This window comes from Mytilus trossulus, unplaced genomic scaffold (genome assembly GCF_036588685.1).
Source record: "Mytilus trossulus isolate FHL-02 unplaced genomic scaffold, PNRI_Mtr1.1.1.hap1 h1tg001202l__unscaffolded, whole genome shotgun sequence".
In the NCBI taxonomy this organism is placed as follows: domain Eukaryota; kingdom Metazoa; phylum Mollusca; class Bivalvia; order Mytilida; family Mytilidae; genus Mytilus; species Mytilus trossulus.
In genome coordinates, this window is record NW_026963708.1 from 1 (window position 1) to 25,618 (window position 25,618).

The 25,618-nt window shown below is 35.3% G+C and overlaps 23 non-coding genes and 2 pseudogenes across 23 annotated transcripts; all 25 read left to right on the forward strand.

The window, feature by feature from the left end:
• Window positions 1-538: 538 nt before the first annotated feature.
• LOC134703841 (small nucleolar RNA U3) lies at window positions 539-760 on the forward strand. The gene has a single exon (XR_010105108.1). It is a non-coding gene; the product is annotated as a small nucleolar RNA U3 (small nucleolar RNA).
• Window positions 761-1,408: 648 nt separating this feature from the next.
• Window positions 1,409-1,630, forward strand: LOC134703853 (small nucleolar RNA U3). Its single transcript, XR_010105119.1, has one exon. It is a non-coding gene; the product is annotated as a small nucleolar RNA U3 (small nucleolar RNA).
• A 648-nt stretch (window positions 1,631-2,278) lies between these two features.
• LOC134703865 (small nucleolar RNA U3) lies at window positions 2,279-2,500 on the forward strand. Its single transcript, XR_010105128.1, has one exon. It is a non-coding gene; the product is annotated as a small nucleolar RNA U3 (small nucleolar RNA).
• A 648-nt stretch (window positions 2,501-3,148) lies between these two features.
• On the forward strand, window positions 3,149-3,370 carry LOC134703866 (small nucleolar RNA U3). The gene has a single exon (XR_010105129.1). It is a non-coding gene; the product is annotated as a small nucleolar RNA U3 (small nucleolar RNA).
• A 648-nt stretch (window positions 3,371-4,018) lies between these two features.
• On the forward strand, window positions 4,019-4,240 carry LOC134703867 (small nucleolar RNA U3). The gene has a single exon (XR_010105130.1). It is a non-coding gene; the product is annotated as a small nucleolar RNA U3 (small nucleolar RNA).
• A 648-nt stretch (window positions 4,241-4,888) lies between these two features.
• Window positions 4,889-5,110, forward strand: LOC134703842 (small nucleolar RNA U3). The gene has a single exon (XR_010105109.1). It is a non-coding gene; the product is annotated as a small nucleolar RNA U3 (small nucleolar RNA).
• Window positions 5,111-5,758: 648 nt separating this feature from the next.
• On the forward strand, window positions 5,759-5,980 carry LOC134703843 (small nucleolar RNA U3). The gene has a single exon (XR_010105110.1). It is a non-coding gene; the product is annotated as a small nucleolar RNA U3 (small nucleolar RNA).
• Window positions 5,981-6,628: 648 nt separating this feature from the next.
• Window positions 6,629-6,850, forward strand: LOC134703844 (small nucleolar RNA U3). The gene has a single exon (XR_010105111.1). It is a non-coding gene; the product is annotated as a small nucleolar RNA U3 (small nucleolar RNA).
• Window positions 6,851-7,498: 648 nt separating this feature from the next.
• LOC134703845 (small nucleolar RNA U3) lies at window positions 7,499-7,720 on the forward strand. The gene has a single exon (XR_010105112.1). It is a non-coding gene; the product is annotated as a small nucleolar RNA U3 (small nucleolar RNA).
• Window positions 7,721-8,368: 648 nt separating this feature from the next.
• Window positions 8,369-8,590, forward strand: LOC134703846 (small nucleolar RNA U3). The gene has a single exon (XR_010105113.1). It is a non-coding gene; the product is annotated as a small nucleolar RNA U3 (small nucleolar RNA).
• Window positions 8,591-9,238: 648 nt separating this feature from the next.
• Window positions 9,239-9,460, forward strand: LOC134703848 (small nucleolar RNA U3). The gene has a single exon (XR_010105114.1). It is a non-coding gene; the product is annotated as a small nucleolar RNA U3 (small nucleolar RNA).
• Window positions 9,461-10,108: 648 nt separating this feature from the next.
• LOC134703849 (small nucleolar RNA U3) lies at window positions 10,109-10,330 on the forward strand. Its single transcript, XR_010105115.1, has one exon. It is a non-coding gene; the product is annotated as a small nucleolar RNA U3 (small nucleolar RNA).
• A 4,680-nt stretch (window positions 10,331-15,010) lies between these two features.
• Window positions 15,011-15,219, forward strand: LOC134703863 (small nucleolar RNA U3; annotated as a pseudogene).
• A 648-nt stretch (window positions 15,220-15,867) lies between these two features.
• Window positions 15,868-16,089, forward strand: LOC134703850 (small nucleolar RNA U3). The gene has a single exon (XR_010105116.1). It is a non-coding gene; the product is annotated as a small nucleolar RNA U3 (small nucleolar RNA).
• Window positions 16,090-16,737: 648 nt separating this feature from the next.
• LOC134703851 (small nucleolar RNA U3) lies at window positions 16,738-16,959 on the forward strand. Its single transcript, XR_010105117.1, has one exon. It is a non-coding gene; the product is annotated as a small nucleolar RNA U3 (small nucleolar RNA).
• A 648-nt stretch (window positions 16,960-17,607) lies between these two features.
• On the forward strand, window positions 17,608-17,829 carry LOC134703852 (small nucleolar RNA U3). The gene has a single exon (XR_010105118.1). It is a non-coding gene; the product is annotated as a small nucleolar RNA U3 (small nucleolar RNA).
• A 648-nt stretch (window positions 17,830-18,477) lies between these two features.
• On the forward strand, window positions 18,478-18,699 carry LOC134703854 (small nucleolar RNA U3). Its single transcript, XR_010105120.1, has one exon. It is a non-coding gene; the product is annotated as a small nucleolar RNA U3 (small nucleolar RNA).
• A 648-nt stretch (window positions 18,700-19,347) lies between these two features.
• On the forward strand, window positions 19,348-19,569 carry LOC134703855 (small nucleolar RNA U3). The gene has a single exon (XR_010105121.1). It is a non-coding gene; the product is annotated as a small nucleolar RNA U3 (small nucleolar RNA).
• A 648-nt stretch (window positions 19,570-20,217) lies between these two features.
• On the forward strand, window positions 20,218-20,439 carry LOC134703856 (small nucleolar RNA U3). The gene has a single exon (XR_010105122.1). It is a non-coding gene; the product is annotated as a small nucleolar RNA U3 (small nucleolar RNA).
• Window positions 20,440-21,087: 648 nt separating this feature from the next.
• On the forward strand, window positions 21,088-21,309 carry LOC134703857 (small nucleolar RNA U3). The gene has a single exon (XR_010105123.1). It is a non-coding gene; the product is annotated as a small nucleolar RNA U3 (small nucleolar RNA).
• Window positions 21,310-21,957: 648 nt separating this feature from the next.
• Window positions 21,958-22,179, forward strand: LOC134703859 (small nucleolar RNA U3). Its single transcript, XR_010105124.1, has one exon. It is a non-coding gene; the product is annotated as a small nucleolar RNA U3 (small nucleolar RNA).
• Window positions 22,180-22,827: 648 nt separating this feature from the next.
• On the forward strand, window positions 22,828-23,049 carry LOC134703860 (small nucleolar RNA U3). The gene has a single exon (XR_010105125.1). It is a non-coding gene; the product is annotated as a small nucleolar RNA U3 (small nucleolar RNA).
• Window positions 23,050-23,697: 648 nt separating this feature from the next.
• LOC134703861 (small nucleolar RNA U3) lies at window positions 23,698-23,919 on the forward strand. Its single transcript, XR_010105126.1, has one exon. It is a non-coding gene; the product is annotated as a small nucleolar RNA U3 (small nucleolar RNA).
• A 648-nt stretch (window positions 23,920-24,567) lies between these two features.
• Window positions 24,568-24,789, forward strand: LOC134703862 (small nucleolar RNA U3). The gene has a single exon (XR_010105127.1). It is a non-coding gene; the product is annotated as a small nucleolar RNA U3 (small nucleolar RNA).
• Window positions 24,790-25,437: 648 nt separating this feature from the next.
• Window positions 25,438-25,618, forward strand: LOC134703864 (small nucleolar RNA U3; annotated as a pseudogene; the record flags this gene model as incomplete).

Here is a 25,618-nt window from a genome sequence, read left to right on the forward strand (position 1 = left end):
AATGACTTTTTCGGATGACAAGAAATCAAGTACGTGCGCAAACTTTCATTTTCGAATTTTATTGGCATTGTCTTATAGCTATATACATCAAACTAACAGGTCTGTCGTGTTTTTCGTCTGTTTTACTATACTTCAATTATTGTCACGTTGTCCCACAAACATTTCGCTGCAATTCTCAAATTTGTTGACCATTTTAACCTAATATATTGCTTATTTTGTTAAACTACTTTTGTTGCCAAAAAGATGTTTTTGTACATGTTGTACTAGGTTTGGGATTGTCATAGTCATAGTAATAAATTGGTTATTTCCCCTTGAACGTACGTCTTTTACATATAAACCGTCACGTTTAAAATTCAAAACCTGAAGGAAAATCCGCTACCTGTTCTTCTTTTGCATTTTATTACGGTTCAAAATTACAATTGCAACTTGGTTTTGTGTGGGTTTTTACGCGTAATCATGTAATAAGAAAAAATAATATTAACCTTATTTTAATGAACATATTACATTTGTAAAACTCATGTAACGATCCTACGCGGGTAAGATCATACTTTTAGGGATCATTTCTATAGTATGTATCGCCGGGACGTCAGATAACTCTGACTGGACCTAAACCCACGATGAAGAGAAATAGCGTTTTCTTCTGAGCGTGAAGCTGACCGAGACTGTCTCTAGCTTGGTGAGACACGGTCTTCGGTCATTGATGACCGTTCCTCTCCCTCTTAAGTGGGGAGTTGGAGGAAGGAAACGCATTCTGAGTGGTAAACAAAAATAATAAATCAATATCAGATCGCCCTTGCTTTTTTTTTACTTCCACACCTAAAACTATCATCAAACTCCAGAAAAGCGCTTTTAGGTTACATATGTACTCAGAATGACTTTTTCGGATGACAAGAAATCAAGTACGTGCGCAAACTTTCATTTTCGAATTTTATTGGCATGTCTTATAGCTATATACATCAAACTAACAGGTCTGTCGTGTTTTTCGTCTGTTTTACTATACTTCAATTATTGTCACGTTGTCCCACAAACATTTCGCTGCAATTCTCAAATTTGTTGACCATTTTAACCTAATATATTGCTTATTTTGTTAAACTACTTTTGTTGCCAAAAAGATGTTTTTGTACATGTTGTACTAGGTTTGGGATTGTCATAGTCATAGTAATAAATTGGTTATTTCCCCTTGAACGTACGTCTTTTACATATAAACCGTCACGTTTAAAATTCAAAACCTGAAGGAAAATCCCGCTACCTGTTCTTCTTTTGCATTTTATTACGGTTCAAAATTACAATTGCAACTTGGTTTTGTGTGGGTTTTTACGCGTAATCATGTAATAAGAAAAAATAATATTAACCTTATTTTAATGAACATATTACATTTGTAAAACTCATGTAACGATCCTACGCGGGTAAGATCATACTTTTAGGGATCATTTCTATAGTATGTATCGCCGGGACGTCAGATAACTCTGACTGGACCTAAACCCACGATGAAGAGAAATAGCGTTTTCTTCTGAGCGTGAAGCTGACCGAGACTGTCTCTAGCTTGGTGAGACACGGTCTTCGGTCATTGATGACCGTTCCTCTCCCTCTTAAGTGGGGAGTTGGAGGAAGGAAACGCATTCTGAGTGGTAAACAAAAATAATAAATCAATATCAGATCGCCCTTGCTTTTTTTTTACTTCCACACCTAAAACTATCATCAAACTCCAGAAAAGCGCTTTTAGGTTACATATGTACTCAGAATGACTTTTTCGGATGACAAGAAATCAAGTACGTGCGCAAACTTTCATTTTCGAATTTTATTGGCATGTCTTATAGCTATATACATCAAACTAACAGGTCTGTCGTGTTTTTCGTCTGTTTTACTAAACTTCAATTATTGTCACGTTGTCCCACAAACATTTCGCTGCAATTCTCAAATTTGTTGACCATTTTAACCTAATATATTGCTTATTTTGTTAAACTACTTTTGTTGCCAAAAAGATGTTTTTGTACATGTTGTACTAGGTTTGGGATTGTCATAGTCATAGTAATAAATTGGTTATTTCCCCTTGAACGTACGTCTTTTACATATAAACCGTCACGTTTAAAATTCAAAACCTGAAGGAAAATCCCGCTACCTGTTCTTCTTTTGCATTTTATTACGGTTCAAAATTACAATTGCAACTTGGTTTTGTGTGGGTTTTTACGCGTAATCATGTAATAAGAAAAAATAATATTAACCTTATTTTAATGAACATATTACATTTGTAAAACTCATGTAACGATCCTACGCGGGTAAGATCATACTTTTAGGGATCATTTCTATAGTATGTATCGCCGGGACGTCAGATAACTCTGACTGGACCTAAACCCACGATGAAGAGAAATAGCGTTTTCTTCTGAGCGTGAAGCTGACCGAGACTGTCTCTAGCTTGGTGAGACACGGTCTTCGGTCATTGATGACCGTTCCTCTCCCTCTTAAGTGGGGAGTTGGAGGAAGGAAACGCATTCTGAGTGGTAAACAAAAATAATAAATCAATATCAGATCGCCCTTGCTTTTTTTTTACTTCCACACCTAAAACTATCATCAAACTCCAGAAAAGCGCTTTTAGGTTACATATGTACTCAGAATGACTTTTTCGGATGACAAGAAATCAAGTACGTGCGCAAACTTTCATTTTCGAATTTTATTGGCATGTCTTATAGCTATATACATCAAACTAACAGGTCTGTCGTGTTTTTCGTCTGTTTTACTAAACTTCAATTATTGTCACGTTGTCCCACAAACATTTCGCTGCAATTCTCAAATTTGTTGACCATTTTAACCTAATATATTGCTTATTTTGTTAAACTACTTTTGTTGCCAAAAAGATGTTTTTGTACATGTTGTACTAGGTTTGGGATTGTCATAGTCATAGTAATAAATTGGTTATTTCCCCTTGAACGTACGTCTTTTACATATAAACCGTCACGTTTAAAATTCAAAACCTGAAGGAAAATCCCGCTACCTGTTCTTCTTTTGCATTTTATTACGGTTCAAAATTACAATTGCAACTTGGTTTTGTGTGGGTTTTTACGCGTAATCATGTAATAAGAAAAAATAATATTAACCTTATTTTAATGAACATATTACATTTGTAAAACTCATGTAACGATCCTACGCGGGTAAGATCATACTTTTAGGGATCATTTCTATAGTATGTATCGCCGGGACGTCAGATAACTCTGACTGGACCTAAACCCACGATGAAGAGAAATAGCGTTTTCTTCTGAGCGTGAAGCTGACCGAGACTGTCTCTAGCTTGGTGAGACACGGTCTTCGGTCATTGATGACCGTTCCTCTCCCTCTTAAGTGGGGAGTTGGAGGAAGGAAACGCATTCTGAGTGGTAAACAAAAATAATAAATCAATATCAGATCGCCCTTGCTTTTTTTTTACTTCCACACCTAAAACTATCATCAAACTCCAGAAAAGCGCTTTTAGGTTACATATGTACTCAGAATGACTTTTTCGGATGACAAGAAATCAAGTACGTGCGCAAACTTTCATTTTCGAATTTTATTGGCATGTCTTATAGCTATATACATCAAACTAACAGGTCTGTCGTGTTTTTCGTCTGTTTTACTATACTTCAATTATTGTCACGTTGTCCCACAAACATTTCGCTGCAATTCTCAAATTTGTTGACCATTTTAACCTAATATATTGCTTATTTTGTTAAACTACTTTTGTTGCCAAAAAGATGTTTTTGTACATGTTGTACTAGGTTTGGGATTGTCATAGTCATAGTAATAAATTGGTTATTTCCCCTTGAACGTACGTCTTTTACATATAAACCGTCACGTTTAAAATTCAAAACCTGAAGGAAAATCCCGCTACCTGTTCTTCTTTTGCATTTTATTACGGTTCAAAATTACAATTGCAACTTGGTTTTGTGTGGGTTTTTACGCGTAATCATGTAATAAGAAAAAATAATATTAACCTTATTTTAATGAACATATTACATTTGTAAAACTCATGTAACGATCCTACGCGGGTAAGATCATACTTTTAGGGATCATTTCTATAGTATGTATCGCCGGGACGTCAGATAACTCTGACTGGACCTAAACCCACGATGAAGAGAAATAGCGTTTTCTTCTGAGCGTGAAGCTGACCGAGACTGTCTCTAGCTTGGTGAGACACGGTCTTCGGTCATTGATGACCGTTCCTCTCCCTCTTAAGTGGGGAGTTGGAGGAAGGAAACGCATTCTGAGTGGTAAACAAAAATAATAAATCAATATCAGATCGCCCTTGCTTTTTTTTTACTTCCACACCTAAAACTATCATCAAACTCCAGAAAAGCGCTTTTAGGTTACATATGTACTCAGAATGACTTTTTCGGATGACAAGAAATCAAGTACGTGCGCAAACTTTCATTTTCGAATTTTATTGGCATGTCTTATAGCTATATACATCAAACTAACAGGTCTGTCGTGTTTTTCGTCTGTTTTACTAAACTTCAATTATTGTCACGTTGTCCCACAAACATTTCGCTGCAATTCTCAAATTTGTTGACCATTTTAACCTAATATATTGCTTATTTTGTTAAACTACTTTTGTTGCCAAAAAGATGTTTTTGTACATGTTGTACTAGGTTTGGGATTGTCATAGTCATAGTAATAAATTGGTTATTTCCCCTTGAACGTACGTCTTTTACATATAAACCGTCACGTTTAAAATTCAAAACCTGAAGGAAAATCCCGCTACCTGTTCTTCTTTTGCATTTTATTACGGTTCAAAATTACAATTGCAACTTGGTTTTGTGTGGGTTTTTACGCGTAATCATGTAATAAGAAAAAATAATATTAACCTTATTTTAATGAACATATTACATTTGTAAAACTCATGTAACGATCCTACGCGGGTAAGATCATACTTTTAGGGATCATTTCTATAGTATGTATCGCCGGGACGTCAGATAACTCTGACTGGACCTAAACCCACGATGAAGAGAAATAGCGTTTTCTTCTGAGCGTGAAGCTGACCGAGACTGTCTCTAGCTTGGTGAGACACGGTCTTCGGTCATTGATGACCGTTCCTCTCCCTCTTAAGTGGGGAGTTGGAGGAAGGAAACGCATTCTGAGTGGTAAACAAAAATAATAAATCAATATCAGATCGCCCTTGCTTTTTTTTTACTTCCACACCTAAAACTATCATCAAACTCCAGAAAAGCGCTTTTAGGTTACATATGTACTCAGAATGACTTTTTCGGATGACAAGAAATCAAGTACGTGCGCAAACTTTCATTTTCGAATTTTATTGGCATGTCTTATAGCTATATACATCAAACTAACAGGTCTGTCGTGTTTTTCGTCTGTTTTACTATACTTCAATTATTGTCACGTTGTCCCACAAACATTTCGCTGCAATTCTCAAATTTGTTGACCATTTTAACCTAATATATTGCTTATTTTGTTAAACTACTTTTGTTGCCAAAAAGATGTTTTTGTACATGTTGTACTAGGTTTGGGATTGTCATAGTCATAGTAATAAATTGGTTATTTCCCCTTGAACGTACGTCTTTTACATATAAACCGTCACGTTTAAAATTCAAAACCTGAAGGAAAATCCCGCTACCTGTTCTTCTTTTGCATTTTATTACGGTTCAAAATTACAATTGCAACTTGGTTTTGTGTGGGTTTTTACGCGTAATCATGTAATAAGAAAAAATAATATTAACCTTATTTTAATGAACATATTACATTTGTAAAACTCATGTAACGATCCTACGCGGGTAAGATCATACTTTTAGGGATCATTTCTATAGTATGTATCGCCGGGACGTCAGATAACTCTGACTGGACCTAAACCCACGATGAAGAGAAATAGCGTTTTCTTCTGAGCGTGAAGCTGACCGAGACTGTCTCTAGCTTGGTGAGACACGGTCTTCGGTCATTGATGACCGTTCCTCTCCCTCTTAAGTGGGGAGTTGGAGGAAGGAAACGCATTCTGAGTGGTAAACAAAAATAATAAATCAATATCAGATCGCCCTTGCTTTTTTTTTACTTCCACACCTAAAACTATCATCAAACTCCAGAAAAGCGCTTTTAGGTTACATATGTACTCAGAATGACTTTTTCGGATGACAAGAAATCAAGTACGTGCGCAAACTTTCATTTTCGAATTTTATTGGCATGTCTTATAGCTATATACATCAAACTAACAGGTCTGTCGTGTTTTTCGTCTGTTTTACTATACTTCAATTATTGTCACGTTGTCCCACAAACATTTCGCTGCAATTCTCAAATTTGTTGACCATTTTAACCTAATATATTGCTTATTTTGTTAAACTACTTTTGTTGCCAAAAAGATGTTTTTGTACATGTTGTACTAGGTTTGGGATTGTCATAGTCATAGTAATAAATTGGTTATTTCCCCTTGAACGTACGTCTTTTACATATAAACCGTCACGTTTAAAATTCAAAACCTGAAGGAAAATCCCGCTACCTGTTCTTCTTTTGCATTTTATTACGGTTCAAAATTACAATTGCAACTTGGTTTTGTGTGGGTTTTTACGCGTAATCATGTAATAAGAAAAAATAATATTAACCTTATTTTAATGAACATATTACATTTGTAAAACTCATGTAACGATCCTACGCGGGTAAGATCATACTTTTAGGGATCATTTCTATAGTATGTATCGCCGGGACGTCAGATAACTCTGACTGGACCTAAACCCACGATGAAGAGAAATAGCGTTTTCTTCTGAGCGTGAAGCTGACCGAGACTGTCTCTAGCTTGGTGAGACACGGTCTTCGGTCATTGATGACCGTTCCTCTCCCTCTTAAGTGGGGAGTTGGAGGAAGGAAACGCATTCTGAGTGGTAAACAAAAATAATAAATCAATATCAGATCGCCCTTGCTTTTTTTTTACTTCCACACCTAAAACTATCATCAAACTCCAGAAAAGCGCTTTTAGGTTACATATGTACTCAGAATGACTTTTTCGGATGACAAGAAATCAAGTACGTGCGCAAACTTTCATTTTCGAATTTTATTGGCATGTCTTATAGCTATATACATCAAACTAACAGGTCTGTCGTGTTTTTCGTCTGTTTTACTAAACTTCAATTATTGTCACGTTGTCCCACAAACATTTCGCTGCAATTCTCAAATTTGTTGACCATTTTAACCTAATATATTGCTTATTTTGTTAAACTACTTTTGTTGCCAAAAAGATGTTTTTGTACATGTTGTACTAGGTTTGGGATTGTCATAGTCATAGTAATAAATTGGTTATTTCCCCTTGAACGTACGTCTTTTACATATAAACCGTCACGTTTAAAATTCAAAACCTGAAGGAAAATCCCGCTACCTGTTCTTCTTTTGCATTTTATTACGGTTCAAAATTACAATTGCAACTTGGTTTTGTGTGGGTTTTTACGCGTAATCATGTAATAAGAAAAAATAATATTAACCTTATTTTAATGAACATATTACATTTGTAAAACTCATGTAACGATCCTACGCGGGTAAGATCATACTTTTAGGGATCATTTCTATAGTATGTATCGCCGGGACGTCAGATAACTCTGACTGGACCTAAACCCACGATGAAGAGAAATAGCGTTTTCTTCTGAGCGTGAAGCTGACCGAGACTGTCTCTAGCTTGGTGAGACACGGTCTTCGGTCATTGATGACCGTTCCTCTCCCTCTTAAGTGGGGAGTTGGAGGAAGGAAACGCATTCTGAGTGGTAAACAAAAATAATAAATCAATATCAGATCGCCCTTGCTTTTTTTTTACTTCCACACCTAAAACTATCATCAAACTCCAGAAAAGCGCTTTTAGGTTACATATGTACTCAGAATGACTTTTTCGGATGACAAGAAATCAAGTACGTGCGCAAACTTTCATTTTCGAATTTTATTGGCATGTCTTATAGCTATATACATCAAACTAACAGGTCTGTCGTGTTTTTCGTCTGTTTTACTATACTTCAATTATTGTCACGTTGTCCCACAAACATTTCGCTGCAATTCTCAAATTTGTTGACCATTTTAACCTAATATATTGCTTATTTTGTTAAACTACTTTTGTTGCCAAAAAGATGTTTTTGTACATGTTGTACTAGGTTTGGGATTGTCATAGTCATAGTAATAAATTGGTTATTTCCCCTTGAACGTACGTCTTTTACATATAAACCGTCACGTTTAAAATTCAAAACCTGAAGGAAAATCCCGCTACCTGTTCTTCTTTTGCATTTTATTACGGTTCAAAATTACAATTGCAACTTGGTTTTGTGTGGGTTTTTACGCGTAATCATGTAATAAGAAAAAATAATATTAACCTTATTTTAATGAACATATTACATTTGTAAAACTCATGTAACGATCCTACGCGGGTAAGATCATACTTTTAGGGATCATTTCTATAGTATGTATCGCCGGGACGTCAGATAACTCTGACTGGACCTAAACCCACGATGAAGAGAAATAGCGTTTTCTTCTGAGCGTGAAGCTGACCGAGACTGTCTCTAGCTTGGTGAGACACGGTCTTCGGTCATTGATGACCGTTCCTCTCCCTCTTAAGTGGGGAGTTGGAGGAAGGAAACGCATTCTGAGTGGTAAACAAAAATAATAAATCAATATCAGATCGCCCTTGCTTTTTTTTTACTTCCACACCTAAAACTATCATCAAACTCCAGAAAAGCGCTTTTAGGTTACATATGTACTCAGAATGACTTTTTCGGATGACAAGAAATCAAGTACGTGCGCAAACTTTCATTTTCGAATTTTATTGGCATGTCTTATAGCTATATACATCAAACTAACAGGTCTGTCGTGTTTTTCGTCTGTTTTACTATACTTCAATTATTGTCACGTTGTCCCACAAACATTTCGCTGCAATTCTCAAATTTGTTGACCATTTTAACCTAATATATTGCTTATTTTGTTAAACTACTTTTGTTGCCAAAAAGATGTTTTTGTACATGTTGTACTAGGTTTGGGATTGTCATAGTCATAGTAATAAATTGGTTATTTCCCCTTGAACGTACGTCTTTTACATATAAACCGTCACGTTTAAAATTCAAAACCTGAAGGAAAATCCCGCTACCTGTTCTTCTTTTGCATTTTATTACGGTTCAAAATTACAATTGCAACTTGGTTTTGTGTGGGTTTTTACGCGTAATCATGTAATAAGAAAAAATAATATTAACCTTATTTTAATGAACATATTACATTTGTAAAACTCATGTAACGATCCTACGCGGGTAAGATCATACTTTTAGGGATCATTTCTATAGTATGTATCGCCGGGACGTCAGATAACTCTGACTGGACCTAAACCCACGATGAAGAGAAATAGCGTTTTCTTCTGAGCGTGAAGCTGACCGAGACTGTCTCTAGCTTGGTGAGACACGGTCTTCGGTCATTGATGACCGTTCCTCTCCCTCTTAAGTGGGGAGTTGGAGGAAGGAAACGCATTCTGAGTGGTAAACAAAAATAATAAATCAATATCAGATCGCCCTTGCTTTTTTTTTACTTCCACACCTAAAACTATCATCAAACTCCAGAAAAGCGCTTTTAGGTTACATATGTACTCAGAATGACTTTTTCGGATGACAAGAAATCAAGTACGTGCGCAAACTTTCATTTTCGAATTTTATTGGCATGTCTTATAGCTATATACATCAAACTAACAGGTCTGTCGTGTTTTTCGTCTGTTTTACTATACTTCAATTATTGTCACGTTGTCCCACAAACATTTCGCTGCAATTCTCAAATTTGTTGACCATTTTAACCTAATATATTGCTTATTTTGTTAAACTACTTTTGTTGCCAAAAAGATGTTTTTGTACATGTTGTACTAGGTTTGGGATTGTCATAGTCATAGTAATAAATTGGTTATTTCCCCTTGAACGTACGTCTTTTACATATAAACCGTCACGTTTAAAATTCAAAACCTGAAGGAAAATCCCGCTACCTGTTCTTCTTTTGCATTTTATTACGGTTCAAAATTACAATTGCAACTTGGTTTTGTGTGGGTTTTTACGCGTAATCATGTAATAAGAAAAAATAATATTAACCTTATTTTAATGAACATATTACATTTGTAAAACTCATGTAACGATCCTACGCGGGTAAGATCATACTTTTAGGGATCATTTCTATAGTATGTATCGCCGGGACGTCAGATAACTCTGACTGGACCTAAACCCACGATGAAGAGAAATAGCGTTTTCTTCTGAGCGTGAAGCTGACCGAGACTGTCTCTAGCTTGGTGAGACACGGTCTTCGGTCATTGATGACCGTTCCTCTCCCTCTTAAGTGGGGAGTTGGAGGAAGGAAACGCATTCTGAGTGGTAAACAAAAATAATAAATCAATATCAGATCGCCCTTGCTTTTTTTTTACTTCCACACCTAAAACTATCATCAAACTCCAGAAAAGCGCTTTTAGGTTACATATGTACTCAGAATGACTTTTTCGGATGACAAGAAATCAAGTACGTGCGCAAACTTTCATTTTCGAATTTTATTGGCATGTCTTATAGCTATATACATCAAACTAACAGGTCTGTCGTGTTTTTCGTCTGTTTTACTAAACTTCAATTATTGTCACGTTGTCCCACAAACATTTCGCTGCAATTCTCAAATTTGTTGACCATTTTAACCTAATATATTGCTTATTTTGTTAAACTACTTTTGTTGCCAAAAAGATGTTTTTGTACATGTTGTACTAGGTTTGGGATTGTCATAGTCATAGTAATAAATTGGTTATTTCCCCTTGAACGTACGTCTTTTACATATAAACCGTCACGTTTAAAATTCAAAACCTGAAGGAAAATCCCGCTACCTGTTCTTCTTTTGCATTTTATTACGGTTCAAAATTACAATTGCAACTTGGTTTTGTGTGGGTTTTTACGCGTAATCATGTAATAAGAAAAAATAATATTAACCTTATTTTAATGAACATATTACATTTGTAAAACTCATGTAACGATCCTACGCGGGTAAGATCATACTTTTAGGGATCATTTCTATAGACGTTACGCTCGATGTTGGTGACGTTTTCTGATTTCATGTACCTCTGACCAATAATCAGCTTAAAATAAGAAAAATACCGGGAATATCAAATGCTTTTGTATGTTAAAATCTTCGGAGCACTTAAAACATTAATTTTATGGTGGCTTATTAGTTTTTATTAACTTTTGTCAATAAGCTTTCCAAAAACAAACGAGACAAATCATATGTTTTTGCGTGTAGACGGGTAACATACTAATATTGTTTTTGAGGGTTCCTCTTAATTTCGGATACCCACAAGTAAATAAAATATAAAAATTGTATACCATTTGGAAGAGGAACGTTAGGGCTTTGTGATGTCGTATTTGTATTACGCAATCGACACCATTTTCGGATCGAGTTGACCTTGGAAAAAGCCATTTCAGCTTGTAGACACTGAAGGAAAAATATAAGCCCTTTGCGGCATTACAGGTGAGAATCGATCGATAGCGAGATTATTTGTCATCAACGTCTTTATATCAAATATCATTATGCAAAACAAACTAAGAAGATGCTTTAAAAACATTGATTTCCAATTATAAAAACGAATTCAAGGAGAACTTCGACATCATAATCAAAATCAAAGCCTCAAAAAACACTGTCACAACAACGTTTAAAAAAAACATACTCTACTTGAAAATATCAATATCGAGTAAAATTATATAAAGCATGTTATCTAGTCAGAAAATACTACATGTCCGGTAATCTAAAACATCTGAACGGCATTTATTCATATCGCAGTCTCTTTTTTAGCTTTACATAAAATCATATTTTGTATATGAGTCCCCACAGGGCTCCCGTCACAAAAAAATTAACTAACGTTTAACGTTAGTAATTTCGATGATTTTTAAAGAAAACGATGGAAAAAAAAGAATTGTGCATTTTAAAACGGAAAAATGAAGCCAATATGATAAATTCCTAATAACAAAGAAACGGTAGTATGCATTCGTTTACATTTTTGTCAATTTATTTCGATTACTGATGCGTTGGAAGGGTGTCTACCAAAATGTCACAAAAAATGGCATCTCTTTTTTTTTTCTAAAATACTAAAAACAAATTGTAACAAATCTTCAGAAATAAGTGAAAACTGTATAATTAAGAAGAAAATTTAAGCGATAATCGGAAATTCTCAAACCGAAGGAACATTTCAATATAAAGAGGATAAAGATTAATGTACAAATTATCAAAATACAGTGGTCACATGGTGGTCTACCAAAATGTCACAGCGTCGCTTATTTGACGTTTTTGACGTTCACCATTACATGTAACCGTTTTTGGTATTATGGCGTTTTTGAAACGTATTTATTTTGTAATAAAAACATCTAAAACTTAAATTTGGAATAAACTTTTTCTTTCAAATATTTTTTTGTTTTCTTTCATATCATTTTTTGTTCAAGCTTATGAAACAGAAACCCAACTTCAACAAAATTATACATGTATAAACAAAATTAATATCTTTAGTGGAGAACATTATTATAGCCTCATATACAACTAGCATATCATACATAATGGATATTCGTATCAATTAAAGTATTGAATAAGAAAGTTGAACGTTGAGTATACATTATTGTGTTTACTTATTACATACATGTATACGAATACGGACACACGGACACATATCGATGTGTAAACAATCAAATACGGAGATATGGTATACGTACAGCTAATTGGATATTAATATTTCAAAACATAGGTTGACATTTTTCCATTTTTAATATGATTGATATTTTTAAAGTATTTATGTATCAAATAAAAATCACCGATACTTTATGTTGCCTTACATAGACATTGACGAAGAAAGTTATGGACATTAAATCAACATGTTGGATATTAAGGTTGGTTTGTTTATGTGTTACATATTTGTTTGTTTTTTTACATAAATAATGCCGTTAGTTTTTCTCGTTTGAATTGTTTTACACTGTCTTATCGGGGCCTTTTATAGCTGACTATGCGGTATGGGCTCATTGTTGAAGGCCGTACGGTGACCTATAGTTGTAAATGTCTGTGTCTTTTGTTGTTAGTTGTCTCATTGGCAATCATACTACATCTTCTTTTTTATATGTCAAATATTCACTTCAACATGTCTGATATTTTAAAGTTGATTTTTTAGATAATTATACTGACTTGTCGGATGTTCGGTCCACGTCTCGAGGTCTACGTGTTAGATATAGAAGTCGATATAGTAGATAAGTGTGTCACCATACTAAGCAATGTGACTTCAATACTAAAAAACCGCAACGCAAGCTCTTTAACGCCATATACTTAATAGTAGAACAAAAATACTACTAGAAATAATCTGTATACTGTCAAAATATATAAACGAGGAAATATGGCGTGGTTGCCAATGAGACATCTATCCATCAGTAAGACTTTAGTTCTATGACGAAGACAAATGCAATTATAGGTCATTGCATTGATACCCTAGCAGAATCTGTAGCCGAATTTGGTTATAAACAAATAAGTATGCTGCAGGTGGACTTTTAAAAAATCAAGCAGATATTGCCATTATACGCGGACACTTTAAGATATGTTCGGCTGTATAACTGTTTCAATTCACGCAGGTACGATTAACAACACCATGGTCATATGCTTGCAAACGAAGAGTTCTAAATATATAGAAAAAATTCCTATAGATAGAAAATCGTTTAAACCAATAAATGGTATACGGACCATACATGAGTTGAAACAAAAAATCTACAAACGGTACTAGTTCGAACCGTGTCGTGTTATTGCGACGGGTGCCTTGATCGTTACTTTTGTTTGTTTACTAAGTCTAGTTGGCATTTCGTTGGAAGTCAAAGTAGACCGGTCAAATTTTTGCAGTTTTATGTGATGATGAGGAAAATTGTTTCTTCTTCCTTAAAGCTACATCGGGGAGTCATAATTATGTTATCAGGAAAAGAAACTGATGAGTTGGGGGGGGGGGGGGGGGGGGGGGGTCAACGTTCGGTCTCCTTACACTATAGGGGTCCCAACACTTATAGAGCATTACCAGTAAAGTAAACTATTTTAAATCCCAAATCTTTCCTTAACCTATACCTAACCGTAACACTCGCTCTGACCATAAAACATAACCCTAACCTAAAACATCCTCTAACATAATCCTACCTCTAAAGTATAGGGACCCTTAAAGTAAAAGAAGGCCAACTTTCCCTGAAGGAACATCTATAATTAATGGACATTATTTCATAAAGAAAAAAACATCACGGTTTTCAGGACAGTTTTTTGAAAAATCAACAATTAAATATGATACCATCAACGACAAAAAAAAGGTAAATGAGAGAGAGAAAAAATAACAGCAAAACGAATACAGAACAAAGTAAAACATAAAATATAAAATTAAGAATGGAAACGGGAAATATGTCATAGAGACAACATCCCGATCAAATTTAAGAGCAGACAGCTCAGCCGAAGGCCACTAATGCAGCGAGAAATACCTGCATCAGGAGGCAAGCCTTTTATAACCACCCCATTCCCCCAAAAAATCAAAATTGACAATCAAATACTGTCATCGTAGAATTTTGACAGACATTTTAAAAGTCTTATAATCATTGACAATATGCAAAAGTTAATTTATTAAACTACTTTAAGGTTGATATAAAAAAAAATATACCGGGCCTCCATACAACCATATTTAAAGTTAAAACAAAAATATCAAGTATTAAAAAAAATCTAAATTTGTAAAGCTTTTCTCCTCTTCAGTACGATTTTCCTTTAAAAAAATCTTGTTTTTTTCAATCATTATTTTAAAACAAATTGTGCATGAATGCAGAAGCGTGGATTTGAATGTAGTGTAAATCCCACAATTTCCGTCCTTTTCACAAAACACAACACGCATTTATCTTATTATTCCTTTGTCTAGAGGTCACCTGGCATACACCCATATCTCCTTTCATTAATAGAAAAACCAAAGTGTTTAACGAATATACTGGACGACAATATTACAAAACGTCTACATACGACGTTACCAAAAGTGACACCAACATCGAGCGTAACGTCATTGTATGTATCGCCGGGACGTCAGATAACTCTGACTGGACCTAAACCCACGATGAAGAGAAATAGCGTTTTCTTCTGAGCGTGAAGCTGACCGAGACTGTCTCTAGCTTGGTGAGACACGGTCTTCGGTCATTGATGACCGTTCCTCTCCCTCTTAAGTGGGGAGTTGGAGGAAGGAAACGCATTCTGAGTGGTAAACAAAAATAATAAATCAATATCAGATCGCCCTTGCTTTTTTTTTACTTCCACACCTAAAACTATCATCAAACTCCAGAAAAGCGCTTTTAGGTTACATATGTACTCAGAATGACTTTTTCGGATGACAAGAAATCAAGTACGTGCGCAAACTTTCATTTTCGAATTTTATTGGCATGTCTTATAGCTATATACATCAAACTAACAGGTCTGTCGTGTTTTTCGTCTGTTTTACTATACTTCAATTATTGTCACGTTGTCCCACAAACATTTCGCTGCAATTCTCAAATTTGTTGACCATTTTAACCTAATATATTGCTTATTTTGTTAAACTACTTTTGTTGCCAAAAAGATGTTTTTGTACATGTTGTACTAGGTTTGGGATTGTCATAGTCATAGTAATAAATTGGTTATTTCCCCTTGAACGTACGTCTTTTACATATAAACCGTCACGTTTAAAATTCAAAACCTGAAGGAAAATCCCGCTACCTGTTCTTCTTTTGCATTTTATTACGGTTCAAAATTACAATTGCAACTTGGTTTTGTGTGGGTTTTTACGCGTAATCATGTAATAAGAAAAAATAATATTAACCTTATTTTAATGAACATATTACATTTGTAAAACTCATGTAACGATCCTACGCGGGTAAGATCATACTTTTAGGGATCATTTCTATAGTATGTATCGCCGGGACGTCAGATAACTCTGACTGGACCTAAACCCACGATGAAGAGAAATAGCGTTTTCTTCTGAGCGTGAAGCTGACCGAGACTGTCTCTAGCTTGGTGAGACACGGTCTTCGGTCATTGATGACCGTTCCTCTCCCTCTTAAGTGGGGAGTTGGAGGAAGGAAACGCATTCTGAGTGGTAAACAAAAATAATAAATCAATATCAGATCGCCCTTGCTTTTTTTTTACTTCCACACCTAAAACTATCATCAAACTCCAGAAAAGCGCTTTTAGGTTACATATGTACTCAGAATGACTTTTTCGGATGACAAGAAATCAAGTACGTGCGCAAACTTTCATTTTCGAATTTTATTGGCATGTCTTATAGCTATATACATCAAACTAACAGGTCTGTCGTGTTTTTCGTCTGTTTTACTATACTTCAATTATTGTCACGTTGTCCCACAAACATTTCGCTGCAATTCTCAAATTTGTTGACCATTTTAACCTAATATATTGCTTATTTTGTTAAACTACTTTTGTTGCCAAAAAGATGTTTTTGTACATGTTGTACTAGGTTTGGGATTGTCATAGTCATAGTAATAAATTGGTTATTTCCCCTTGAACGTACGTCTTTTACATATAAACCGTCACGTTTAAAATTCAAAACCTGAAGGAAAATCCCGCTACCTGTTCTTCTTTTGCATTTTATTACGGTTCAAAATTACAATTGCAACTTGGTTTTGTGTGGGTTTTTACGCGTAATCATGTAATAAGAAAAAATAATATTAACCTTATTTTAATGAACATATTACATTTGTAAAACTCATGTAACGATCCTACGCGGGTAAGATCATACTTTTAGGGATCATTTCTATAGTATGTATCGCCGGGACGTCAGATAACTCTGACTGGACCTAAACCCACGATGAAGAGAAATAGCGTTTTCTTCTGAGCGTGAAGCTGACCGAGACTGTCTCTAGCTTGGTGAGACACGGTCTTCGGTCATTGATGACCGTTCCTCTCCCTCTTAAGTGGGGAGTTGGAGGAAGGAAACGCATTCTGAGTGGTAAACAAAAATAATAAATCAATATCAGATCGCCCTTGCTTTTTTTTTACTTCCACACCTAAAACTATCATCAAACTCCAGAAAAGCGCTTTTAGGTTACATATGTACTCAGAATGACTTTTTCGGATGACAAGAAATCAAGTACGTGCGCAAACTTTCATTTTCGAATTTTATTGGCATGTCTTATAGCTATATACATCAAACTAACAGGTCTGTCGTGTTTTTCGTCTGTTTTACTATACTTCAATTATTGTCACGTTGTCCCACAAACATTTCGCTGCAATTCTCAAATTTGTTGACCATTTTAACCTAATATATTGCTTATTTTGTTAAACTACTTTTGTTGCCAAAAAGATGTTTTTGTACATGTTGTACTAGGTTTGGGATTGTCATAGTCATAGTAATAAATTGGTTATTTCCCCTTGAACGTACGTCTTTTACATATAAACCGTCACGTTTAAAATTCAAAACCTGAAGGAAAATCCCGCTACCTGTTCTTCTTTTGCATTTTATTACGGTTCAAAATTACAATTGCAACTTGGTTTTGTGTGGGTTTTTACGCGTAATCATGTAATAAGAAAAAATAATATTAACCTTATTTTAATGAACATATTACATTTGTAAAACTCATGTAACGATCCTACGCGGGTAAGATCATACTTTTAGGGATCATTTCTATAGTATGTATCGCCGGGACGTCAGATAACTCTGACTGGACCTAAACCCACGATGAAGAGAAATAGCGTTTTCTTCTGAGCGTGAAGCTGACCGAGACTGTCTCTAGCTTGGTGAGACACGGTCTTCGGTCATTGATGACCGTTCCTCTCCCTCTTAAGTGGGGAGTTGGAGGAAGGAAACGCATTCTGAGTGGTAAACAAAAATAATAAATCAATATCAGATCGCCCTTGCTTTTTTTTTACTTCCACACCTAAAACTATCATCAAACTCCAGAAAAGCGCTTTTAGGTTACATATGTACTCAGAATGACTTTTTCGGATGACAAGAAATCAAGTACGTGCGCAAACTTTCATTTTCGAATTTTATTGGCATGTCTTATAGCTATATACATCAAACTAACAGGTCTGTCGTGTTTTTCGTCTGTTTTACTATACTTCAATTATTGTCACGTTGTCCCACAAACATTTCGCTGCAATTCTCAAATTTGTTGACCATTTTAACCTAATATATTGCTTATTTTGTTAAACTACTTTTGTTGCCAAAAAGATGTTTTTGTACATGTTGTACTAGGTTTGGGATTGTCATAGTCATAGTAATAAATTGGTTATTTCCCCTTGAACGTACGTCTTTTACATATAAACCGTCACGTTTAAAATTCAAAACCTGAAGGAAAATCCCGCTACCTGTTCTTCTTTTGCATTTTATTACGGTTCAAAATTACAATTGCAACTTGGTTTTGTGTGGGTTTTTACGCGTAATCATGTAATAAGAAAAAATAATATTAACCTTATTTTAATGAACATATTACATTTGTAAAACTCATGTAACGATCCTACGCGGGTAAGATCATACTTTTAGGGATCATTTCTATAGTATGTATCGCCGGGACGTCAGATAACTCTGACTGGACCTAAACCCACGATGAAGAGAAATAGCGTTTTCTTCTGAGCGTGAAGCTGACCGAGACTGTCTCTAGCTTGGTGAGACACGGTCTTCGGTCATTGATGACCGTTCCTCTCCCTCTTAAGTGGGGAGTTGGAGGAAGGAAACGCATTCTGAGTGGTAAACAAAAATAATAAATCAATATCAGATCGCCCTTGCTTTTTTTTTACTTCCACACCTAAAACTATCATCAAACTCCAGAAAAGCGCTTTTAGGTTACATATGTACTCAGAATGACTTTTTCGGATGACAAGAAATCAAGTACGTGCGCAAACTTTCATTTTCGAATTTTATTGGCATGTCTTATAGCTATATACATCAAACTAACAGGTCTGTCGTGTTTTTCGTCTGTTTTACTATACTTCAATTATTGTCACGTTGTCCCACAAACATTTCGCTGCAATTCTCAAATTTGTTGACCATTTTAACCTAATATATTGCTTATTTTGTTAAACTACTTTTGTTGCCAAAAAGATGTTTTTGTACATGTTGTACTAGGTTTGGGATTGTCATAGTCATAGTAATAAATTGGTTATTTCCCCTTGAACGTACGTCTTTTACATATAAACCGTCACGTTTAAAATTCAAAACCTGAAGGAAAATCCCGCTACCTGTTCTTCTTTTGCATTTTATTACGGTTCAAAATTACAATTGCAACTTGGTTTTGTGTGGGTTTTTACGCGTAATCATGTAATAAGAAAAAATAATATTAACCTTATTTTAATGAACATATTACATTTGTAAAACTCATGTAACGATCCTACGCGGGTAAGATCATACTTTTAGGGATCATTTCTATAGTATGTATCGCCGGGACGTCAGATAACTCTGACTGGACCTAAACCCACGATGAAGAGAAATAGCGTTTTCTTCTGAGCGTGAAGCTGACCGAGACTGTCTCTAGCTTGGTGAGACACGGTCTTCGGTCATTGATGACCGTTCCTCTCCCTCTTAAGTGGGGAGTTGGAGGAAGGAAACGCATTCTGAGTGGTAAACAAAAATAATAAATCAATATCAGATCGCCCTTGCTTTTTTTTTACTTCCACACCTAAAACTATCATCAAACTCCAGAAAAGCGCTTTTAGGTTACATATGTACTCAGAATGACTTTTTCGGATGACAAGAAATCAAGTACGTGCGCAAACTTTCATTTTCGAATTTTATTGGCATGTCTTATAGCTATATACATCAAACTAACAGGTCTGTCGTGTTTTTCGTCTGTTTTACTATACTTCAATTATTGTCACGTTGTCCCACAAACATTTCGCTGCAATTCTCAAATTTGTTGACCATTTTAACCTAATATATTGCTTATTTTGTTAAACTACTTTTGTTGCCAAAAAGATGTTTTTGTACATGTTGTACTAGGTTTGGGATTGTCATAGTCATAGTAATAAATTGGTTATTTCCCCTTGAACGTACGTCTTTTACATATAAACCGTCACGTTTAAAATTCAAAACCTGAAGGAAAATCCCGCTACCTGTTCTTCTTTTGCATTTTATTACGGTTCAAAATTACAATTGCAACTTGGTTTTGTGTGGGTTTTTACGCGTAATCATGTAATAAGAAAAAATAATATTAACCTTATTTTAATGAACATATTACATTTGTAAAACTCATGTAACGATCCTACGCGGGTAAGATCATACTTTTAGGGATCATTTCTATAGTATGTATCGCCGGGACGTCAGATAACTCTGACTGGACCTAAACCCACGATGAAGAGAAATAGCGTTTTCTTCTGAGCGTGAAGCTGACCGAGACTGTCTCTAGCTTGGTGAGACACGGTCTTCGGTCATTGATGACCGTTCCTCTCCCTCTTAAGTGGGGAGTTGGAGGAAGGAAACGCATTCTGAGTGGTAAACAAAAATAATAAATCAATATCAGATCGCCCTTGCTTTTTTTTTACTTCCACACCTAAAACTATCATCAAACTCCAGAAAAGCGCTTTTAGGTTACATATGTACTCAGAATGACTTTTTCGGATGACAAGAAATCAAGTACGTGCGCAAACTTTCATTTTCGAATTTTATTGGCATGTCTTATAGCTATATACATCAAACTAACAGGTCTGTCGTGTTTTTCGTCTGTTTTACTATACTTCAATTATTGTCACGTTGTCCCACAAACATTTCGCTGCAATTCTCAAATTTGTTGACCATTTTAACCTAATATATTGCTTATTTTGTTAAACTACTTTTGTTGCCAAAAAGATGTTTTTGTACATGTTGTACTAGGTTTGGGATTGTCATAGTCATAGTAATAAATTGGTTATTTCCCCTTGAACGTACGTCTTTTACATATAAACCGTCACGTTTAAAATTCAAAACCTGAAGGAAAATCCCGCTACCTGTTCTTCTTTTGCATTTTATTACGGTTCAAAATTACAATTGCAACTTGGTTTTGTGTGGGTTTTTACGCGTAATCATGTAATAAGAAAAAATAATATTAACCTTATTTTAATGAACATATTACATTTGTAAAACTCATGTAACGATCCTACGCGGGTAAGATCATACTTTTAGGGATCATTTCTATAGTATGTATCGCCGGGACGTCAGATAACTCTGACTGGACCTAAACCCACGATGAAGAGAAATAGCGTTTTCTTCTGAGCGTGAAGCTGACCGAGACTGTCTCTAGCTTGGTGAGACACGGTCTTCGGTCATTGATGACCGTTCCTCTCCCTCTTAAGTGGGGAGTTGGAGGAAGGAAACGCATTCTGAGTGGTAAACAAAAATAATAAATCAATATCAGATCGCCCTTGCTTTTTTTTTACTTCCACACCTAAAACTATCATCAAACTCCAGAAAAGCGCTTTTAGGTTACATATGTACTCAGAATGACTTTTTCGGATGACAAGAAATCAAGTACGTGCGCAAACTTTCATTTTCGAATTTTATTGGCATGTCTTATAGCTATATACATCAAACTAACAGGTCTGTCGTGTTTTTCGTCTGTTTTACTATACTTCAATTATTGTCACGTTGTCCCACAAACATTTCGCTGCAATTCTCAAATTTGTTGACCATTTTAACCTAATATATTGCTTATTTTGTTAAACTACTTTTGTTGCCAAAAAGATGTTTTTGTACATGTTGTACTAGGTTTGGGATTGTCATAGTCATAGTAATAAATTGGTTATTTCCCCTTGAACGTACGTCTTTTACATATAAACCGTCACGTTTAAAATTCAAAACCTGAAGGAAAATCCCGCTACCTGTTCTTCTTTTGCATTTTATTACGGTTCAAAATTACAATTGCAACTTGGTTTTGTGTGGGTTTTTACGCGTAATCATGTAATAAGAAAAAATAATATTAACCTTATTTTAATGAACATATTACATTTGTAAAACTCATGTAACGATCCTACGCGGGTAAGATCATACTTTTAGGGATCATTTCTATAGTATGTATCGCCGGGACGTCAGATAACTCTGACTGGACCTAAACCCACGATGAAGAGAAATAGCGTTTTCTTCTGAGCGTGAAGCTGACCGAGACTGTCTCTAGCTTGGTGAGACACGGTCTTCGGTCATTGATGACCGTTCCTCTCCCTCTTAAGTGGGGAGTTGGAGGAAGGAAACGCATTCTGAGTGGTAAACAAAAATAATAAATCAATATCAGATCGCCCTTGCTTTTTTTTTACTTCCACACCTAAAACTATCATCAAACTCCAGAAAAGCGCTTTTAGGTTACATATGTACTCAGAATGACTTTTTCGGATGACAAGAAATCAAGTACGTGCGCAAACTTTCATTTTCGAATTTTATTGGCATGTCTTATAGCTATATACATCAAACTAACAGGTCTGTCGTGTTTTTCGTCTGTTTTACTATACTTCAATTATTGTCACGTTGTCCCACAAACATTTCGCTGCAATTCTCAAATTTGTTGACCATTTTAACCTAATATATTGCTTATTTTGTTAAACTACTTTTGTTGCCAAAAAGATGTTTTTGTACATGTTGTACTAGGTTTGGGATTGTCATAGTCATAGTAATAAATTGGTTATTTCCCCTTGAACGTACGTCTTTTACATATAAACCGTCACGTTTAAAATTCAAAACCTGAAGGAAAATCCCGCTACCTGTTCTTCTTTTGCATTTTATTACGGTTCAAAATTACAATTGCAACTTGGTTTTGTGTGGGTTTTTACGCGTAATCATGTAATAAGAAAAAATAATATTAACCTTATTTTAATGAACATATTACATTTGTAAAACTCATGTAACGATCCTACGCGGGTAAGATCATACTTTTAGGGATCATTTCTATAGTATGTATCGCCGGGACGTCAGATAACTCTGACTGGACCTAAACCCACGATGAAGAGAAATAGCGTTTTCTTCTGAGCGTGAAGCTGACCGAGACTGTCTCTAGCTTGGTGAGACACGGTCTTCGGTCATTGATGACCGTTCCTCTCCCTCTTAAGTGGGGAGTTGGAGGAAGGAAACGCATTCTGAGTGGTAAACAAAAATAATAAATCAATATCAGATCGCCCTTGCTTTTTTTTTACTTCCACACCTAAAACTATCATCAAACTCCAGAAAAGCGCTTTTAGGTTACATATGTACTCAGAATGACTTTTTCGGATGACAAGAAATCAAGTACGTGCGCAAACTTTCATTTTCGAATTTTATTGGCATGTCTTATAGCTATATACATCAAACTAACAGGTCTGTCGTGTTTTTCGTCTGTTTTACTATACTTCAATTATTGTCACGTTGTCCCACAAACATTTCGCTGCAATTCTCAAATTTGTTGACCATTTTAACCTAATATATTGCTTATTTTGTTAAACTACTTTTGTTGCCAAAAAGATGTTTTTGTACATGTTGTACTAGGTTTGGGATTGTCATAGTCATAGTAATAAATTGGTTATTTCCCCTTGAACGTACGTCTTTTACATATAAACCGTCACGTTTAAAATTCAAAACCTGAAGGAAAATCCCGCTACCTGTTCTTCTTTTGCATTTTATTACGGTTCAAAATTACAATTGCAACTTGGTTTTGTGTGGGTTTTTACGCGTAATCATGTAATAAGAAAAAATAATATTAACCTTATTTTAATGAACATATTACATTTGTAAAACTCATGTAACGATCCTACGCGGGTAAGATCATACTTTTAGGGATCATTTCTATAGTATGTATCGCCGGGACGTCAGATAACTCTGACTGGACCTAAACCCACGATGAAGAGAAATAGCGTTTTCTTCTGAGCGTGAAGCTGACCGAGACTGTCTCTAGCTTGGTGAGACACGGTCTTCGGTCATTGATGACCGTTCCTCTCCCTCTTAAGTGGGGAGTTGGAGGAAGGAAACGCATTCTGAGTGGTAAACAAAAATAATAAATCAATATCAGATCGCCCTTGCTTTTTTTTTACTTCCACACCTAAAACTATCATCAAACTCCAGAAAAGCGCTTTTAGGTTACATATGTACTCAGAATGACTTTTTCGGATGACAAGAAATCAAGTACGTGCGCAAACTTTCATTTTCGAATTTTATTGGCATGTCTTATAGCTATATACATCAAACTAACAGGTCTGTCGTGTTTTTCGTCTGTTTTACTATACTTCAATTATTGTCACGTTGTCCCACAAACATTTCGCTGCAATTCTCAAATTTGTTGACCATTTTAACCTAATATATTGCTTATTTTGTTAAACTACTTTTGTTGCCAAAAAGATGTTTTTGTACATGTTGTACTAGGTTTGGGATTGTCATAGTCATAGTAATAAATTGGTTATTTCCCCTTGAACGTACGTCTTTTACATATAAACCGTCACGTTTAAAATTCAAAACCTGAAGGAAAATCCCGCTACCTGTTCTTCTTTTGCATTTTATTACGGTTCAAAATTACAATTGCAACTTGGTTTTGTGTGGGTTTTTACGCGTAATCATGTAATAAGAAAAAATAATATTAACCTTATTTTAATGAACATATTACATTTGTAAAACTCATGTAACGATCCTACGCGGGTAAGATCATACTTTTAGGGATCATTTCTATAGTATGTATCGCCGGGACGTCAGATAACTCTGACTGGACCTAAACCCACGATGAAGAGAAATAGCGTTTTCTTCTGAGCGTGAAGCTGACCGAGACTGTCTCTAGCTTGGTGAGACACGGTCTTCGGTCATTGATGACCGTTCCTCTCCCTCTTAAGTGGGGAGTTGGAGGAAGGAAACGCATTCTGAGTGGTAAACAAAAATAATAAATCAATATCAGATCGCCCTTGCTTTTTTTTTACTTCCACACCTAAAACTATCATCAAACTCCAGAAAAGCGCTTTTAGGTTACATATGTACTCAGAATGACTTTTTCGGATGACAAGAAATCAAGTACGTGCGCAAACTTTCATTTTCGAATTTTATTGGCATGTCTTATAGCTATATACATCAAACTAACAGGTCTGTCGTGTTTTTCGTCTGTTTTACTATACTTCAATTATTGTCACGTTGTCCCACAAACATTTCGCTGCAATTCTCAAATTTGTTGACCATTTTAACCTAATATATTGCTTATTTTGTTAAACTACTTTTGTTGCCAAAAAGATGTTTTTGTACATGTTGTACTAGGTTTGGGATTGTCATAGTCATAGTAATAAATTGGTTATTTCCCCTTGAACGTACGTCTTTTACATATAAACCGTCACGTTTAAAATTCAAAACCTGAAGGAAAATCCCGCTACCTGTTCTTCTTTTGCATTTTATTACGGTTCAAAATTACAATTGCAACTTGGTTTTGTGTGGGTTTTTACGCGTAATCATGTAATAAGAAAAAATAATATTAACCTTATTTTAATGAACATATTACATTTGTAAAACTCATGTAACGATCCTACGCGGGTAAGATCATACTTTTAGGGATCATTTCTATAGTATGTATCGCCGGGACGTCAGATAACTCTGACTGGACCTAAACCCACGATGAAGAGAAATAGCGTTTTCTTCTGAGCGTGAAGCTGACCGAGACTGTCTCTAGCTTGGTGAGACACGGTCTTCGGTCATTGATGACCGTTCCTCTCCCTC